Below are 17,581 nucleotides of genomic sequence, written 5' to 3' on the forward strand. Positions count from 1 at the left end.
CCTGGTGCCACTCAGTGACCCGCAGTAGTTAAGGAAGGGGTGAGCGGAGCCAGCTGCTTCTCTGCTGAACTCTTACTCTGGTCTCGTTCTCCCAACCCCCCAGCTTGGCTCATCTGCGAGTCACACACCTCATTTGACACTTCAGTGGGAGCTCTCCGGGGCCGGGACTGTCGTCTCCACTATGGGCATGTGCAGCGCCTGACACAATGGGGCCCTGCTCCATGAGCGAGGCTCCTAAGCGGTACCATAACAGAAATAATAATCTCTAGGTGTCACCTGGATGGCTCAGAGACACAGCTTGTGCAGGCCACACCACTCCAGCAGGCAGGGAGTTAACAGACTTCACACAAGCTTGCAGGCTGGGGAAGGAACACAGTCAGGCACCAAGAGGGAGAGATGGCTGCGGTTCGGGGTGTGTGCATGTACACCCAGAGTCACACTCACCCATCTCACCCTCCTTTGGGGAGGAAGATGGTCTCTGCGCCCAAATGGGCCAGGCCTGTTCTCTCACCCAGCCCGGGTTGGCTCTCTTTCTACCCCAGGGATTCTTGGCCTCAAGACTGCCCCCTGGAGGAGGAACCACCACTCACTACAGGGCTGACTGCTCCTTCCTCGCTGAACCCGCTCACCCACTCCACGGAGGGCACACAAGCCCCGAGTCTGCAACTGGACCCAGGCAATCTTGCCCCCAAGCAGAGTCCCAATGAAGTCAACAGGGCGTCACGCGCGTGGGGAGGTTTGCCCAGGCAGATCCTGCCGTAAGATCGGGGCCATGGTGAGTACACACCACCAACTGGGGGAGGGACGGGGACAGAGGAGGAAAAAAGATAAAAAGCCGAGAGAGGAGAAGTGGGAAGCAGCCGAGGGAATGCCGTGCAGCGATATGGCTGGCACAGGATGCACAGAGGGGCTGATGAGACAGCAAGGCAGACGGAGAGAGACAGACTCGGGAAGCGGGGGAGGATGGCTTCTTGACTAAGAACACAGTGTCTGAGGAACATCACAACCCGTATCCACAGCAGGCACGTGCTGGCCGTGTCACTCTAGAACTTCTCTCCGAGTTTAACAGACTTGGAGAAAATGGAGAAGGATGAAGCTCTTCTGCTGGGTACCACCTGTTAGGAGGAAGGGGACAGAACATGCAGAGAGCGTCGGGGGTCATCTAGCCAGCTCTCGCCTGGTGCATTCGGGACAGTTAAAGATACATTTCACAGGGCATTACTCCATCACCGAGGGCTTTACACACAATTACTTCTAGCACCTCACTCAGTGAAGAGGATCTCATATGCCTGCTTTACAGAGAAAACGAGGCACAGGAAGGGGAAGTGGCTTGCCAAAAGCCACATGACCAGAGAGTAGCAGAACCCAGGACCCCTATCTCCAGACCTACTCAGCTCCCCAGATCACAATGCCTCTGGATTTAATCATCTTAAACCCACTGATAAATGTCTCTGTCCTAGGACTAGGCCTCTGGCCTCAAGCTTCCTAAACAAGCAGGCAGGATGGAGAAGGTCCTGCCCCTGCCCCTCTCCCTCCCCTCCCCCCCAATCCCATCTCCTTAAAGCCAGAGAGAGAGCCTAGAAGCACCTGTCCCTTATTTCCTGCTTCTTCTCATGTCCTTCAGGAGGGCTTCACCCCACTGCTGGCAGTTTCAGGCGAGCAGGGCAGATTGCCTTCCCTTTCGCCCCGCCTTGCAAGCTCTGAACCCCTCCATCACCTGGCTGCACACCCCACCAGGGTCACTTATTGCAAATCCAGCACAGACACCACACTCGCTGCAGAGCGACTCCTTTCACCCAAGGCTTGCAGGCAGAATTATTTTGAAACAGGCCGAGCTCTAGCCTCTCGGTGGAAGATCCAACAGGATGCATAATGCAACGCACAGCGACAGGCAAAAGGCAATCAAGGCTGGCCACACGCATTCAGCAAATCACACAAGGGAACGCAAGCTGGAATGAAATGATATAAGGCGAGGGAACATTAGCTGAACTCCTAAGTGCATCTGCTTTGCTCTTTAATAGCTTACTTCTAATGGACCAGGTTCAGTAAATAATTTGATGGAGTAACTGTATTCACTGGTCATTAATTATGGTCTGAGATGCTCTCCATCCAAAGATGGGCAGCTGAGACACTACGTTAACCCTTTCACCCCACCAAATATTAAAGGATTGGGCTGCAGGGGAGAAAATCAGTTATGTTGGGGAAAGGCAGCCACAGAAGAGTACAGAGGACCCCAGAGCAGCAGCTGGAATAATAGCCCAGCCCTCAGGTGTTATTTATTAGTAGTATCCAAGTGGCACCCAAAGGCCCCAGCTGAGCTCTGGGGCCTATTGCACCGGATGCTGTGCACACGCACACAGCAACAGCCCCTGCCCTGAACAGCTTGCAATTTAAAGAGACAAAGAAGAGATTATTAATCCCATTTTACAGAGAGAGAAAATTGAGGCCCACAGAGATTATGTGATTTACCCAAGGTCATACAGGAAGTGTGTGGCAGAGGTGTGGGAATTGACCCCAAACCCCCAGAGACCCAGCTGAGTGCCTTAACCACAAAACCTTCCTCTGAGAAGGTATATACAATGAAGGACCACCAGAGTACAGCTTTTTAATACCTATGAAAGGGTTAATCGACTCTCAGACCTTTCTAAGTCACAGCAAGGGCCCTCATGGTCACTGATCAGCCACTAACAGCGTCTCTGGAGAGCCAGATGGTTGTGTCTTTTATCCCACTGGTGGAGCGTTGCCACTAAGTCAGCTAAGGGACCTGTGGTGGGCAGCGTTGGGATGACAGTCAGCCTGCATTGGTCTCCAGTATCGAGAGCATGGCAGCTCCTCTGCTTTCATAGGTCCATTACTCTCTTAAAGGGGACCTGCAAAGGGTCGTGCCCTGTTTGCTGCCTCATGGCACATAAAGTAGGGTTTTTTTCTTGCTTTTCACATAACAGATATAGCAGGAATGTCAAGTTTTGTCTCCCCTTGTAACAGGGCATAAGTGGAGGTCTTGGATATGAACGGCAAGCAGCTCTTAGCCTTTCCTTACTGTTTCTGAATCTTTAACAGAAAGCTCTTTTCTCCAAACTGCTTATTGGGCATTTGAGTCCAGCAGATGCCAAAAATAGTTTTAAACCATCCAAATTAATATCACTTTCCCACGTCATGAATCCAGTTTCGCTTCCTTTGTGATGCTTATATCTTAAGCCTCCTAAATTCTCCAGTATTCCAAACCGGCTTCCCAACAAGAAGTACCCTGGACCTGAATATCTAATGTACAGAAACCCAAGCAGCAAAACTTGGCCTGCAAAAACTCTTGAGGCCCACAATATGCATCAAAGCACCAAAAAACTGAGATGAACCTCATTTGTCTATCTCCCTGCAAAGGTTGCCTTTAACAAAGCTGTTAGAGTTGAGAGGCAAACTAGACAGCTATCATTATCCAAGACAAACACAACACTGGTGCAACAATAGCGAACCAGATCCCATATTTAGATGCCTGCTCTGTATTGGCTCCATTCACCTCCATGAAGCACCAGTCTAACCGTCTCATCAGAGAGTGACAACAGGAGGGAACCCAGCCCGGAGAGCGCAGCTGTGGGTATGTGACTGGCATGAGCAACATGTCAGAGATTAACGCCTGCCCAGCAAGATACATACGTGCTGCTGCGGAACCGGCAGCTGAGCACATACTGTATTCTCCTCGGAGCAGTCAGTCAGTCAGCATAGCTTACAATTTCACACTGCCTCCAGCTAGGATTTAGAGAATACCGGCAGGGCTAGGAAAGGACAGTCAGTCTAGAAAGAAAGCATCAGGTAGATAAAATCTGTCTGTGCTTTCAGTTCAAACCTGTTCAGGACACGCACTGAAATTCTCTAGCTGCACGATATTCAGAAATAGCTGCACTTCCTGCCCCAGAAAGCTGGAGATAAGAAGCCGTCTTTCATCTCTAAGTCACTGATGTGAATCGAGCGCAAGCCAGGAGCTCTGCACCCACCAGCAGCTCCCCGCCCCGCCAGCTCACCTCTGCCTCTGAGCGTGCCACATGCTCGCTTTTTCTCCCAAACTCCCAGCGCTTGTGCCGCGAAACAGCTGTTTCGCACGGCAAGAACTGGGAGGGAGGGGGAACACAATGCGTTCAGGGAATAGGCGGGGCTGGGGTGGGGACAGAGACTTTGGGGAAGGGGTTGGAATGGGGACGGGGCATGGGCATGGAAAGGGTGGAGTCGGGGCGGGGCCATGGGGCACAAGCACCCACCGGCGCCGGGGAAAGTTGGCGCCTATGCCTCTGATGGCTGTTTAGTGACTAGCACGGGACAGCAGCTTAGCCCAGCTCCCAGCACACAAATGCCCTCCACACCCACAGAGTATGTGCCCCTCTTTTAGCACTTCCAGCAGAACCCGCATTGAGTGGGCCATCCAGACAGGAGTTCTCTCCCCTCTGGAGACGGTCATTGACTCAGGAAGAGGACCTGCTGCTGTCTGTTCTGCACTTCTCCTGGGGTGTGAACACGAGGCTCAGATCTCAGTACTGCCCAGCCAGTGCCAGATTCTAGCTTAATAATGGATTTAAAAAGCTGCAGCCTGACAGTTCAGGAGACAGCCAGCATAACCTTGAGCAGGAGACAGGGAGCCTAGAACTCCTGGGTTCCAATTCAGGTGCGGACCCAGATTCCCTCTGTACAGTCAATTCACTTCTCCATGCCTTAATCTCCCCCACCCACCACCACTGCTGCTGAAGCAGGGTTCATTCATTACTGCTCATGAAAGTGTGAAGACACTAGGATGCCCATGACAATGGACACAGCTCAGTGAATGGTGGGACTTTCCATTCCCACCTCAGCCGGACAAAGATACTCCCTCGGAGATACATCTTTATACCCTGAATCAAACAAATTAGTACTGCCTCTGACATGGTTAGTTACTGGCCCCTGATGTGGCTAGTTATCACCCATCACCTTGTACACGTTGGTTCGATCAAAACATCTCTATTGATCACACCGTCATCCTGACCTGATCTTTTAGGAGGGGTCAGCGTGTTCCTGTTATCCTTGGGGAATGTGTTTGTACCATCCTGGATATTGGGATGTTCTGGTACCACTCTTCAGGAATGTGTCTGTGTAAGTGCTCTGTGCCTAGCACTTCTTAGGGATGTGTATTTCTGTAATATCAGCCCTGTTCTTGCCAGATTGCCTCCCTTCTGCGCTGCCTTCAGAGCTGGGTGACCGGAAAGCAGCAGCTGTTGGCCGGGCGCCCAACTCTGAAGGCCGCGCCCCCAGGAGCAGGGCAGAAGGAAGGGTGGCAATGCTATCTGATGCCATGCTTCTGTGCTGCTGCTGGCGGCAGCGCTGCCTTCAGAGCTGGGCTACTAGCCAGTGCTTTCCAGCTGCCCAGCTCCGAAGGCAGCGCCGCCGTCAGCAGCAGTGCAGAAGGGTAGCAGTACTGCAAACCCCCCCCCCATCAAAAAACTTGACACACACACACCTACCTCCTTTTTGGGTCAGGACCAGTGTTTCCTCTAATTTTTCCCATGCATGTGCAGAATGAATTTGGTTATCTGCACCAATATGGAGGTGATATGTGACACATCACCTCCATATTGGTGCATATAACAAAACTCATGTGGTGGGGGTGGGGCCAAGGGGTTTGGAGTGTGGGAGGGGGGCTCAGGGCTGGGGCAGAGGGTTGGGGTGCAGGGGGTGAGGGCTCCAGCTGGGGCTAGGAACGAGGGGCGTGGGGTCCAGGATGGGGGTCTGGACTGGGGCAGGGTGTTGGTGTGCAGGAGGGGTGAGGGCTCCGGCTGGTGGTGCAGGCTCTGGGGTGGGGCTGAAGATGAGGGATTTAGGGTGCAAGCTGCCTGGGTGCTATGGCAGGGAGAGAGGACTCTCCCCAGCAATCTCTCCCTGCCGCAACAGGTCCGTCCTGGGGGAAAGGCGCCACTCCCTGCCACAGCCCTGAGCCCCTGCGCAGGGCTTAATAGGCAGCTGTGCGGCTGCGCAGTTTAGAGGGAACTTAGGTCAGGACCCCTATGATTACAACACCATAAAACTTCAGATTTAAATAGCTGAAATCATGAAATTTATTATTTTTAAAATCCTATGACTGTGAAATTGACCAAAATGGACAGTGAACTTGGTATGGCCCTACTTATAAACCAGGGTATCCCCAGGAACCATCACACCTACCAGCGCTTATATGTATCTGGCCACACAGCTGATGTGTGCAGTACGATCCTGACTCAGAATAAGCTTGTGCGGAGGTATCCAGCTTAGTGACATAACTGATTAATGCACACATCCACACAAGCTTATTCTGAGTCAGTGGCATGGAGATCCCATGCCATCTGACCAAAAAGCGCCTTAACAGCCGACCACAGAAGAACCACGGACGCCCACATGCAAGCTGCCATCCGACCGATCCTGTCGATACACACACGCCAGTGGGAGTTTTATTGGGTGTGTAAAATATGTTCCAATAAGCCGGTGCCAGAGCCAGGGACACATTCTTGAGACAAGGGGGCCATATCACACCACAGCCGGGAGTACCTAGCTCAGGAGTATGGAGTCCACTGAATTCCCAGCAGACACATGCCAAAGAGGAGGAAGGTTTGCTTAGGCCACAGGTGTTAATACCCACAACGGGAAAAAGCCTTTGAAATGCTCAGTAGTGCTTAGGCAAAGGAGGCGGCAAAGAATTTGCATCGCAGGGAGAGCAGGATCATTCAAGTGTTTGGTTAAATAGGAAAGATACAGCACTAAGTTGAGTAGTGGAGAGAATGGAAGAACCAGCTTGCTCCGAACAGTTCTGGCTGCACAGACTCCAGTGCATGGGGGCCTGTGTTCATTGGCAATATAAATAATAAGCTGGGTTTAGATGATGAAAAGCTGACAGTTAACCATTGGAGGCAGAGCGTTCTTCCAGTGCATGTGGGAAAGAGACACCATATGGCACCCTGACGGGCCAATCAACGCAAGGAAGGGGTGTGATCTGAGCACACGGCTGGGGGTATATCCACACAGCCAAAAAAAAAGAACTAGTGTGTGGTCTTAACTCCAGTTGACTGTGATGAGTTAAAAGAGTGCTGAAGGCACGGCAGCTTGGGTTAGAAGCTTTAATAGTAAGTTTTAACCTTATAAGTTTTAACTCAAGCTGCTAACCTGCGTTGCCAGATCTTCACTGCCGTTTTAACTCAGGTTAGCTAACTCAGGTTAAGAGCAGGATTTTTTTTTGCAGTGTAGTTATGCCCTGGGGAGGCAGAATTCCTGGGTTCTTTTCCTGGCTCTGCCATTTGCTCATCCTTGTTCTCTCTGTGCGCCAGTTTCCCCCAGACATCAAATAGGGGTGACAAATTACCTGCTACACCAGCTGCTGCCAGGCTAAGGTCTGTGCCTTAAGTGCTGTGAGATCACCCCACCCAAGACACCGAGGGTGAAGGGCCTTTCTCAAGCCATTGGCTCATGAAGCTGTGATGAAGCGGAGGAAGGAAGAACACTTATATCAAGCTGACATGAACCCAAAGTCAGGGGCTATGATTTATGAGTGCCGATAGCCCCGGGGGAATGAACCTGCAAGTTTGCCCAGCACAGAAGACTACCAAGAGGCATGTGACAGTAGACCACACGTGTTTTAAAATAGATATTCAGGTAGGACAGGGCTGGCTCCTTTCCCTAGCTCGAGGTTTCAGATTTGCAATCCTGCATCCATAAGAGAGCAATGGAGGTGACCTTCATATGCCTCAGCCAGCTAGCAGACTACTGCTTGGTTTTCCCTCAATCGTAGCAACACAGCTCTCTGGGTGCCTACATGGCCCATACCATTGCAGCAGCTTAGCCCCTGAACATCCACCAATTTATCCTCAACACAAGAGAGCTCAGCTCCCATTCGGGCACTCACATGAAATTAGCGAGGATCACCTTCAAACGCGGGCCTAACACCGCACAGGACATCTGGGGAAATAGAACCCAGACCATCCCACTGCCAGTCCCCTGTTCCAACCACTAAACCAAACAGCGACCTCCACGTAGATTTCACACACACACACGGTATCAGTCTGCCATGGAACACATTGAATAATAATTTAAAAGACTGTTTGGAGACAGAATTCAAGCTGGGAATACTGAATTTAAAAATTAATCAAAGATTAATTATGGAACCATTTGGGTCAGTCAAGTTCTGTACAAAAGCAACATTCTCATTCTAGGGCAGAGGATAATCCACTTTGGAAGAGGAAATATATTTTAAACCCTTTTCACTCTGCTTAACTACCTCAGTGCATATTTTCATCAGCTTTTGGCTCCTTCCTCCAACCTCCTAACTGGATACAGCTGCAGACTTTATAGCTTTTCCACTAATGCCACACACACGCTGCTCCCCTCCCCCACCGATTTATTTACCGTGTTATCTTAGGGAGACAGAGTGGGCGATTTTCGCCATTAGCTTGTAATATCAATCGCAAAAAAGGAGCTGGGGGTTCTGCCTCACACTTCAGGCACAATACCGAGGGTGAAGATCTTGCAACCACTGTATAGTTATCTATTTACGGCTACACATCACCAGTGTCCAGTCACCTGCCTCCCTCCTTTGCAGTACAAGCAGCATTAACCATGCCAGAGCAAGCTTCACTTCAGAATACTTGCTCTTATACTAATGCTGCATTGATGCTAAGATCCCTAGGCTCCCCACCCACTAGGAAAAAATCTGAAGGTAACCAGCTCACAAACTGGTAAATTCCTTCTCCACACCCATCATACCTAGCTTACCAGTGTAATGATCCCCTCCCTTCCCACTCGAATCCAAGGCAGAGTTTGAACCTAGGACCTTCTATAGCACAGCACAGACCTCTACCACGTGAGCCAGGGGGGGCAACTTCATTAGCTGGCAGCAGCAGTTAGTTTAATCTTCCAGCCAACCAGCCACTAGAGGTGGACATGCTGCAAATTTGGCCAGCATGTTAAGCCTGTAAGAGTTTTAGGACCCACAAACACCCCTTCGACAAGTTACAGTGAATGCACAGTGCTTTTGCAGGGAACTGCAGGCTGAAGGGATGGGACGCAGCATGAACGCAAACTGTTCTCTCTTTAAATCAAAGGCCAGTGCCCGCTCCATTAAAGGTGCTTAGGCAAGTCCCCTAATCAGTCTTCCCCAGAATTCTTATGACATTAAAAAAAAAAAATCACCTACATTGCCCTTCTTAGTCAAAACATATGTTAAGTGTAGTATACACCACATTGATAGGTATTATGTGCACAATATTAATAGAATATAATTCTTTTTTAAGTGCTGGGAAGTTATGTTAACTGAATGTATTAGGCTCTTCCCACAATTCTGTTCACCACAACACTTCACAAAGCTGGACTCAGCTTTGGCATTAGAAAATGGGACACTTGTTAAAGGCAAAATACATTAATGTTCTGCACTGGCAAAAGCCACGGAGGTACCTTCAAGGACCAGTACCTGGAATGTTGGTACCCAAAACAAAGATAAGGAAGGTACAGAACAAGTGAAGGATGTGAGACAGCCTGGTGGGTTGGGTTTTAGGGATGTAGAGAGAGTTTTGTAACTTGTAAAATCATCTTATGAATACTGCTAGCTGAATTGCAAATCTTTGAAGCACACCTTCTGTGTAAGGTGAACACACTGCAAGAATTTGCTTCCCATACCCCCTTTCCATATCGCATTGTTGTGTCTTTAGACAATAACCAAACCAACTCTGTCTGGTCGAGGATTTTTAAGAACAAAATGGAAGTGCAGTCAAACAACTTGCCACACCTTGTGGAGTCAATGCCCTGATGAGCCCACGTCGGGGCAACTGAGATCAAACGTTAAAACTGACCATCTTTAGAATTTTATTGTGTTGCCTTTTTAATATTATTGTTATGACCATTTACAACCTCTTTCACCCACACCAACCACCCCCATCACCATGGTACCCTGGCATCTCAAAAGGCTGAAATGGACACATTCAAAACCTCAGTAAGAAACCAAACATCATGACCCTCTGCAGCCCTCATCCGATCCTTAACGCTAGGAAACCAGGGGCATGTCTACACTGCAATAAGAGACCCACAGGGGGAGGGTCTCAGAGCCTAGGCCCAGCCTGAGCCTGAACATTTACACTGCTATTTTAACCCGCAGAGCCCGAGCCCACTGACCCGGGCTGAGTCTTGGTTCTGCACATTTTTAAGTGCAATGTAGATGTACCCCGGAAGTCCAGGTTTCCCTTTCTGCCTCAGAGACTCAGCTTAACCTGCTTCAAGCACTCTGACCAGGTGACCCCCACCACCTAGCCCAGTGGCCCAGGTAGCTGGCTCATCCGTGATCCTGTCTAAGACCTGGGACTTGCCTCCAGTGTTAACGTTTACAGGGGAAGGAGACTGTTGCATCCCAAACAAGGAGCAGAGGTTTAGCTGAGCGCAACAATGAGCAGCTAAGTATGGTGATGAACAAAAACTAAATGACTCCTCCCCATTCTAGATAACCTCACAGTAGATCCAGTGTCAGCTTTTCCCAGACTGGAGAGAAGGTGACCATTTCAGCCAACACAGTCATCATTATTCATAAACAACAAGATCTAAACTCTGTCCATTCAAATGTGTTTCACCGCGTTTCTGTGTTCTGAACTACGAGGGCTCAACCTTGCCCCACATCACTGGCATTACATCCCTGGACAATCACCTGTGTTTAGAAACATGCTAGCCAATAAGAGCAATATTCTACCTTTCTATATCCCCCCTTACCTCAAGGCATTTCACAAACACACCTCCCTGTAGGACAATCACCTCTGCTTAAACAGCTTGCACACTTTACGGACATGTCAGTCCATGGCCTGAAAAAAAATTGCAAGACACCTGCAAACAAAGGCCAATATTAGACATGACGGAAGGAACTGGCACGGACCTCTAGAGACCTGGAAGCCCAGTGCCCCCCTACTCCTGGGAAAGGAGAGGCTGCGGAGATTCCTACCAGGGCTTTCTCAAAGGACAGTGCACAACTGCTTCCACCTTTCCTATCGGCCTCTGGCAAGTAGCAACCTCAGCCCTGGGCTCCTGTTTTGTTGATGGAAGAGAAAAAGACCCTCCCCCCCCACAAAAAAAAGACTCCCTGGTACTTTTGGAATGTGGGAGGAGTAGGAAATTGACACGGGGTAAAAGAGGTTTGATAGTCTACCCTGTACCCTATCCCTCCTCTGCCTCTGTTTTCAGCTCCTCCACCCCCCGCAAACAGCTGAAGTGCTCCTTACTGCTGATCACAGCTTTAGCCCAAGCAGCCGCTAAGTGCAACTGACAGGATTCTTGACTGTTCCCTGGGGCTCACAGCTGCAGTGTAACTGCCCAGGGTCTTGCTCCTTCCGCACTGCCGCGCCTTGGGAGAGATACAAGCAGCAGCCTTGGGAGAGATACAAGCAGCTGAGTAAGTCTGCTGTGAATAGTGATACTTCTCTGTTTGTTAATATCACTTTTCACAACAGACTTATTAGCTAGCAATACATAAATTACAGTGATTTGGCAGTGTATATTTATTTGTTTTTCCTAAAGCTAAATTAAGTATTTTAGGAAAAAACTTGAGAGCGGCCACCAGCAAGAGTTGGTGGCCGCACTCTGAGGCCACCAAAAAATTTGTTCTGAGAACCGCTGTATCTAGGCCCTCTATTTGACACTTTGGCAAGAAGGAAATTTTCCCTAGAGAGTAAACTGAAGGTGTCAGGAATTAGTCAGCTGCATCAGTCTCCTCTTCACGTCAATCTAAGTTTGAGAAAATAGTCACAAGAAGGTGCCAACTCCTCATTCCATGTACAGCGTTACGTTGAATTCACCCAAAGCTAGGGACACCGGTAGAGCCCTGCGCAGATACCAAATCTGGATCTGCATCTGATCCGCAAACATGGTACGCGGGGATCTGCAGATTTGCAGGGCTCTAGCCATGGGGACGCTGCAGAGCTGAAGACACAGATCCCGCAGCCTTGTGTGGCAGCAGGAGCGGACACTGGGCAGGGAGCCAAGATTCTTCAGCTCTAGGTACAGCTCTGTCCAACTTCTTACGCCCTGCCCATCACATAGGACGTGCCAGACTGGATCAGACTTCTGGTCGATATAATCCAGTATCCGGTCTCTGACAGTGGCTAGAACTAGCTGCTTCAGAGGAAAGTTCAGAAAACCCCACAGCAGGCAGATTATGCCAGTTTCCCCCTCCCCCACGAAGGTTTCCCTCCTAATCCCTAACCGTGAGAGATCAGCTTAAAGCCCTGAAACAGGAGCATTAACTATTATCACTCTGCATTTTCTTCGTATCCATATAAATGTCCAGTCCCTTTTTGTTGCTACATTTTCAGCCTCAACAGCATCCAGTAGCAATGGGTTCTACAGGCTAATTATTCACCATGTGAAAATGTGTTTCCTTTGATCAGTTTTGAATTTCCAGCCTTTTCAATGAATGTCCCTTTGTTCTTGTGTTATGAGACAGAGAACAGACGCTCCCAATCTACCTCCACTGGACCATACAGACAAGTCATGTCATCACTTTGTGCTTCGCTTTCCCACTCTGTTAAATGGGGATATCAATTCTGACCTACTCCGTGGGACGAGGTGTGAAGTTTTCTGAGTAGACAAGAGTGGACAGTTATTGGTCTGCGTGAAGTGGGGGAGTACTGTTAATATTGGCCCAGTTTTATTATTTTGTATACTAATTAGCTGAATATGCATCTAGACTCATTGATTTTAGGGCCAGAAGGGACCACTATGATCTAGTCTGACCTCCTGGATAACAAAGGCTAGCGGAGTACTGTTCAAGGGCTCTGTTTTTCATTTCCAGCATCTGGCCTGTAGGCATCCCATACATGAGGAAGTATCATTTCTCCCCGTTCCTCTCTCTGTCTCTCACACACACACCCAGCTCCAGAACGGAGAATTGCTGTCTTGCCCTTCCTGAGGCTGCTGCATGGTAGGGTGTCTGCTACTCTACCCTTCCCCCAGGCTCCATATTTTGGGCAGCTGCTGCCTCCCACACAGCTCCAATACCAGCCTCTGCAGCAGCTCAGAGCTGTGCTAAGCATGAATTTGACATGTTCTTCTCAGTTTCACAGCCACACATTAAGTTCCCAAAGGCTCCAGTGAAAATCACTACGGTCTTCCCCACTAAGGGCACCATTTTCAAAGGCACTGAGCACCCACCAATTCCACTGGAGCTCAGCGTCCTGGAAAAGTTGGGCTATTTTAAAAAAAGAATAAAAGCTTAGATTCTGCAGGAACTAAGGGTTCATGCCCCGGACTCACCAGTAAGGTAGCAGCATTTGAGTGCTGATAGAATTGTCTAAATGCCATAGAACCCCTTTCTACACAGACTCTGCTGTGGGCCATGTCTACGACCAATCCCACTGGCTTCAAAACCAGCGTTCCCTGTATCTCAGGTACCTAAATGATCCAGAATTCCTACTCATTTCCATTTACCCCTCTCTCATCACACCCTCGCCCCAGCACTTCTACAGCCAGGCTACCAAGAAACACACCATCAGACCTTAATACCCAGTAATATATAGGGGCAGAGCTCACCACGCGCCCCAGCTGCATTGCTCCTTCCCTGGCACACTAGTTATTGTCCCAGCCGCTCAACAGACATTTCCCTGGCAGGGCTATATTCATTGTGGGGAGAGAGGCTCCCAGCCAAGCCAGGCTCAGCACAGCTCCGGCTGAATCAATGAGTTCCAGCCCAGTGGCTGCCTGCAGAACCCACAAGGAGCAGGTAACCTACAGAGACAAGAGACCCACTAGAGACAGGGGAGATTAGCCAGCTAAAGAGCAGGGCTGGCGGTCACACTTCTGCATTCTTACCGGAGGCTGCAGCATGAACTTTGCTTTGCTTTTCCACTCTCCAGCTGCCTCTACCCGCTGAAAAACCTCCCCAGCAACCAGCCAGGGAACCCGCAGCAGACAGACCGACCCTGCCTTGGAGAGAGAGTTTCTCTTGGTGTCACAGGGGAAACTCCCCTCCCCACAGATGCCCAGGGAAGGGAAGGGAAGAGGGGGTGAGGAACGAACAAGGGTGGGAAGGAAGGAGGGGCGGGGGAGAGGAAGGGAAATTCAGCGGAGCAGGCGAGGAAGGGGAGAAGGAGAGGGAGGGGGAGCAGACGAGAGGAGTCGGGGCAGAGCAGGGGGGAGCTGAGGCAGGAAACAACTAGGGGGAAGCAGGGCGTGGGAGGGGAGCTGGGGGACTGGGACGAGGCAGGAAGGGGCTGGGGCAGGTGGGGGAAGTGGGGCAAGAGCAGGGCTAGGGGAGCAGGGGGACTGGGGTGGGGCAGGTGAGGCTGGGGCAGCGGGGATGGATTGGGGCAGGTGGCAGCCGCAAGGGGGCGTGGGGGCTGGGGTAGCTGGGGTGGACTGAAGGGGGCAGGAAGGGATCGGGGTAGATGGGGGGCAGCGTAGGAAGGGGCCAGGGGACCAGGACAGGTGAGGGGGGACGGGGAGGCGGGAATTGACTGCGGCAGGCGGGGGGGGGAAGGAAGGGGGAGAGGGAAGGGGCCTGGGGCTGGCGGGGTAGATGAGAGGGAAGGTGGGGGGTCGAGAAGAGACCGGAGTAGATGAGGGGGAAGGGGCGGGGCGGGGCCGGCCGTGCGGGAGGGGCCGGGCAGAGCGCGGGGCTCCGCCCCCCGGACTCACCGCTCCCCGGCGCCCGCAGCCCCGCAGCGCTGCCCAAAGCCCCCCGCGACCCGCTCTCCGGACACGCCCCCGCCCGCTCCCATTGGCCCGATCTCGTCTCCGCCTCCTCGCTCGCTCATTGGCCAGGGCGGTTCCGGGGCCTGTGAGGGCACTAGGCGGCCCCTCCTTACGGGGGGCGGGACCTAGGGGGAGGGGTCACCCAGTTGCGGGGCGACGGGTCACGAATGGACCAATGACAAGCCCATGGGGTGGGACTGTGAGTCTGGGACTGGCAGCCAGGACTCACCCCATGTGCTTCCCTAAGTCAGCCGTGTACTGCTGGGGGCCCCACTCCCTGGGGGCTGGGTCCCTCCCCACCCTCTGCCCATCCTCCCCTTCCTTCCTTCCCTCCCAATCTCACCCCCCTTCACCTAGCCCACCCCCTTGGGCCCACTGCCCATCCCCCCCCTTCCTTCCCAATTTCACCCCCCCCTTGGGCCCACTGCCCATCCCCCCCTTCCTTCCCAATCTCACCCCCCGCTTCACCTAGCCCACCCCCTTGGGCCCACTGCCCATCCCCCCCCTTCCTTCCCAATTTCACCCCACCCTTGGGCCCACTGCCCATCCCCCCCTTCCTTCCCAATCTCACCCCCGCTTCACCTAGCCCACCCCCTTGGGCCCACTGCCCCTTCCCGTCCCCCTCTGCTGAATTCAGACTGAATGCTCGGCTGCGAACACTGTAACTGGGCACCAAGTGTGTCCGGAAAAGCCCAAGTCGTCCCTGCTGAGGTGTGTCCTCCGCCTGCATCGGCAGGTGCTTACCTCCATCCTCGGCACAGCTGTGCACACCTGCCTACACCTGCCTCTCCCTGGGTGCTCAGCCCCCGCCTCCGCACAGCTGAGGGCTCTGTTGTGTACTCTGCCAAATGTATGGAGGAAGGGGATTCCCCCCAACCCCAACATTCTCATGAACGAATTATCTGCCCATCCCCCAGACCCACAATTATCCCAGCTCAAACCTCCGATGTGCCCCACAAGCCCGCACCAGATCTGCTGCCTCCTACTCCCCAACATACGTCACTTCTTTCTCCCGCTCCCTAAAATCAGAGCTGTCCCCCCTCCTGTCAGTTCTGCCCCTGCCCCCTCCCCCAACATCAGCTCTAATCACACGGGTCCCTTCTGGCTTTACAATCGAGGAAAGACCCCCAGTTTTAGGGGGGTTAAAACTTTGAGAGACTCTGTCTCTTTAACATACAGGAGACTACGAGTCCCAGTCCCCAGTGGGTGCCGGACATGATGGGACTGGTGGTCGCTGGGGGTCGGGGGGCTGCGGTGAATGGGGAAGGTGGTTCCCCTGAAGGGACCGAGCCTCCCTCTCTTACCTAGCTACAGCATCCATTGGATGGGGCTCACAAGCCCCTTCTCCCTGGGCCAGCGGCGCCTGCCCTTTTTCACCTGACTCATTTGTGCGGGTGCCTGTGGGTTCTTGTCATGAGGCTGACGAGCTGCTCAGTGCATCGGACAGGTTCGGCGTCCCGGGCTAGCTGAGCTTGGTGTAAGGAAGGGGATGGAGCTACTTCTGGGCCCGAGAGTGCTCCTCATCCACCTCCCTCCAGGACCAAGCTGACCAGCTCAGGGCCACCTGGAACCTCTCACAGGGACAGGTGGTCGGAGAAACACCTCTGGGGTTACTCCACCATGAATGCAGCATGGGGTTCCTGAGCCCGTCCTTCGGGGCCTCGGTCTCGCGGGGTCAGACTCAGTCAATGGCACGTAGGCTCCCGGCAGCCTGCGTGTTGGCTCTCGAGGGTAGCACACGGCGCGTTCGCATGTGTTCGAGTGCAGAGCCCACGTGCTGACATTCCAGTCCCTGCGGTGTAATCCTCACTACTGCGCTCGTCAGGGCCTTAGAGGGGTGACTCATGGCCATGGTGGAGCCGTCGGTCCACCCGCCGGAGTATCATGACCAGCAGTTGTAACGTGACAGGCCTCAACTCTGCTGCCAGCGGAGGGCGCCCCCAGATTTCGCTGGAGCCAGTTCGGGGAACTCCCTCCTTCGCTCTACCCTCGGGCCTGGTCCGCCCTGGGCAACGGACCTGAGCGAAGACTGCTGCTCCCCACCGCCAGGGAGGTGGGGTCCGACAGCTCTTTTCCTCCGGGGCGGTTGAACTGGTGGCCGGTTTGGAATGAGAAACTTTCCAGACCTTTTCCCTGGGGTTGACCTGGTGGCTGGTCGGAGCCGGGTTGGATCCTGGCGGCCCGTTTGCACTCAAGAAAAAATGGCTGCTCCTTTTCACTGGGGGACCCGGGGTGGGGGACTGGGGGTACAGCACCCCCAGGTGTCACTGTGAGAAGGTGGCCGGGGCTGCTGTCAGAAGCACACAACATGCTTTGCAGCAGAGGCCCCGCCCAGTCTGTGCAGCGGTTCCCCTAGCGGGGGAGGAGGAACCTTTTTAGGGGGCGGTGGGTGAGACTGTTGGCCCCAGATGCCAGTCGGGGGGCTCCACTCCCGGCCCCGCCGCTGAGTATCTGCTGCAGGACCCGCCGCCCGGGGCTCAGGCTACGCTCCTGGCCCAGGGTCCCCCGGCTGCCGCCTGGCCCCGCCGCCCTCTCTACGCTCCCTCGCCCAGGGTCCCCCGGCTGCCCGCTGGCTCCGCGCCCTGGGGGGCTCCGGCTCCGCTCCCGGCCCCTCACCCCACGGCTGCTGCCCTCTGCCCCGGGGGTCTGCTCCTGGGGTCCCCTAGCTCCGCTCCTGGCCCCGCCACTGATTATCGGCTGCAGGACCCGCCGCCCGGGGCTCAGACTCCGCTCCAGGCCCCGGGTCCCCCGGCTGCCTCCTGGCCCTGCCACCCTCCCTCAGCTCCCGCGCCCAGGGTCCCCCGGCTGCCCGCTGGCCCCGCGCCCTGGGGGGCTCTGGTTCCGGCTCCACACTGGCAGCGAGAGGGCTAGGGAGAGCCTTGGG

General features: G+C 53.2%; 1 protein-coding gene across 3 annotated transcripts in view; it reads right to left on the reverse strand.

The window, feature by feature from the left end:
* The window catches only part of ADISSP (adipose secreted signaling protein), a 148,094-nt gene extending 133,408 nt beyond the window's left edge, over positions 1-14,686 (reverse strand). Inside the window, exons 1-2 of one of the 3 annotated variants that reach the window (XM_073343070.2) lie at positions 14,641-14,686; positions 13,816-13,925 (exon numbers count right to left, since the gene is read on the reverse strand). The gene's annotated coding sequence lies outside the window, so the exon portion shown is untranslated. Of the gene's footprint in view, positions 1-13,815; positions 14,310-14,640 lie in introns of those variants that run through there. The other 2 variants (XM_073343069.2, XM_073343068.2) reach the window with 2 other exon arrangements.
* Positions 14,687-17,581: the final 2,895 nt, after the last annotated feature.

The sequence above is a fragment of the Lepidochelys kempii genome, chromosome 4 (genome assembly GCF_965140285.1).
Source record: "Lepidochelys kempii isolate rLepKem1 chromosome 4, rLepKem1.hap1, whole genome shotgun sequence".
Classification (NCBI taxonomy): Eukaryota; Metazoa; Chordata; order Testudines; family Cheloniidae; genus Lepidochelys; species Lepidochelys kempii.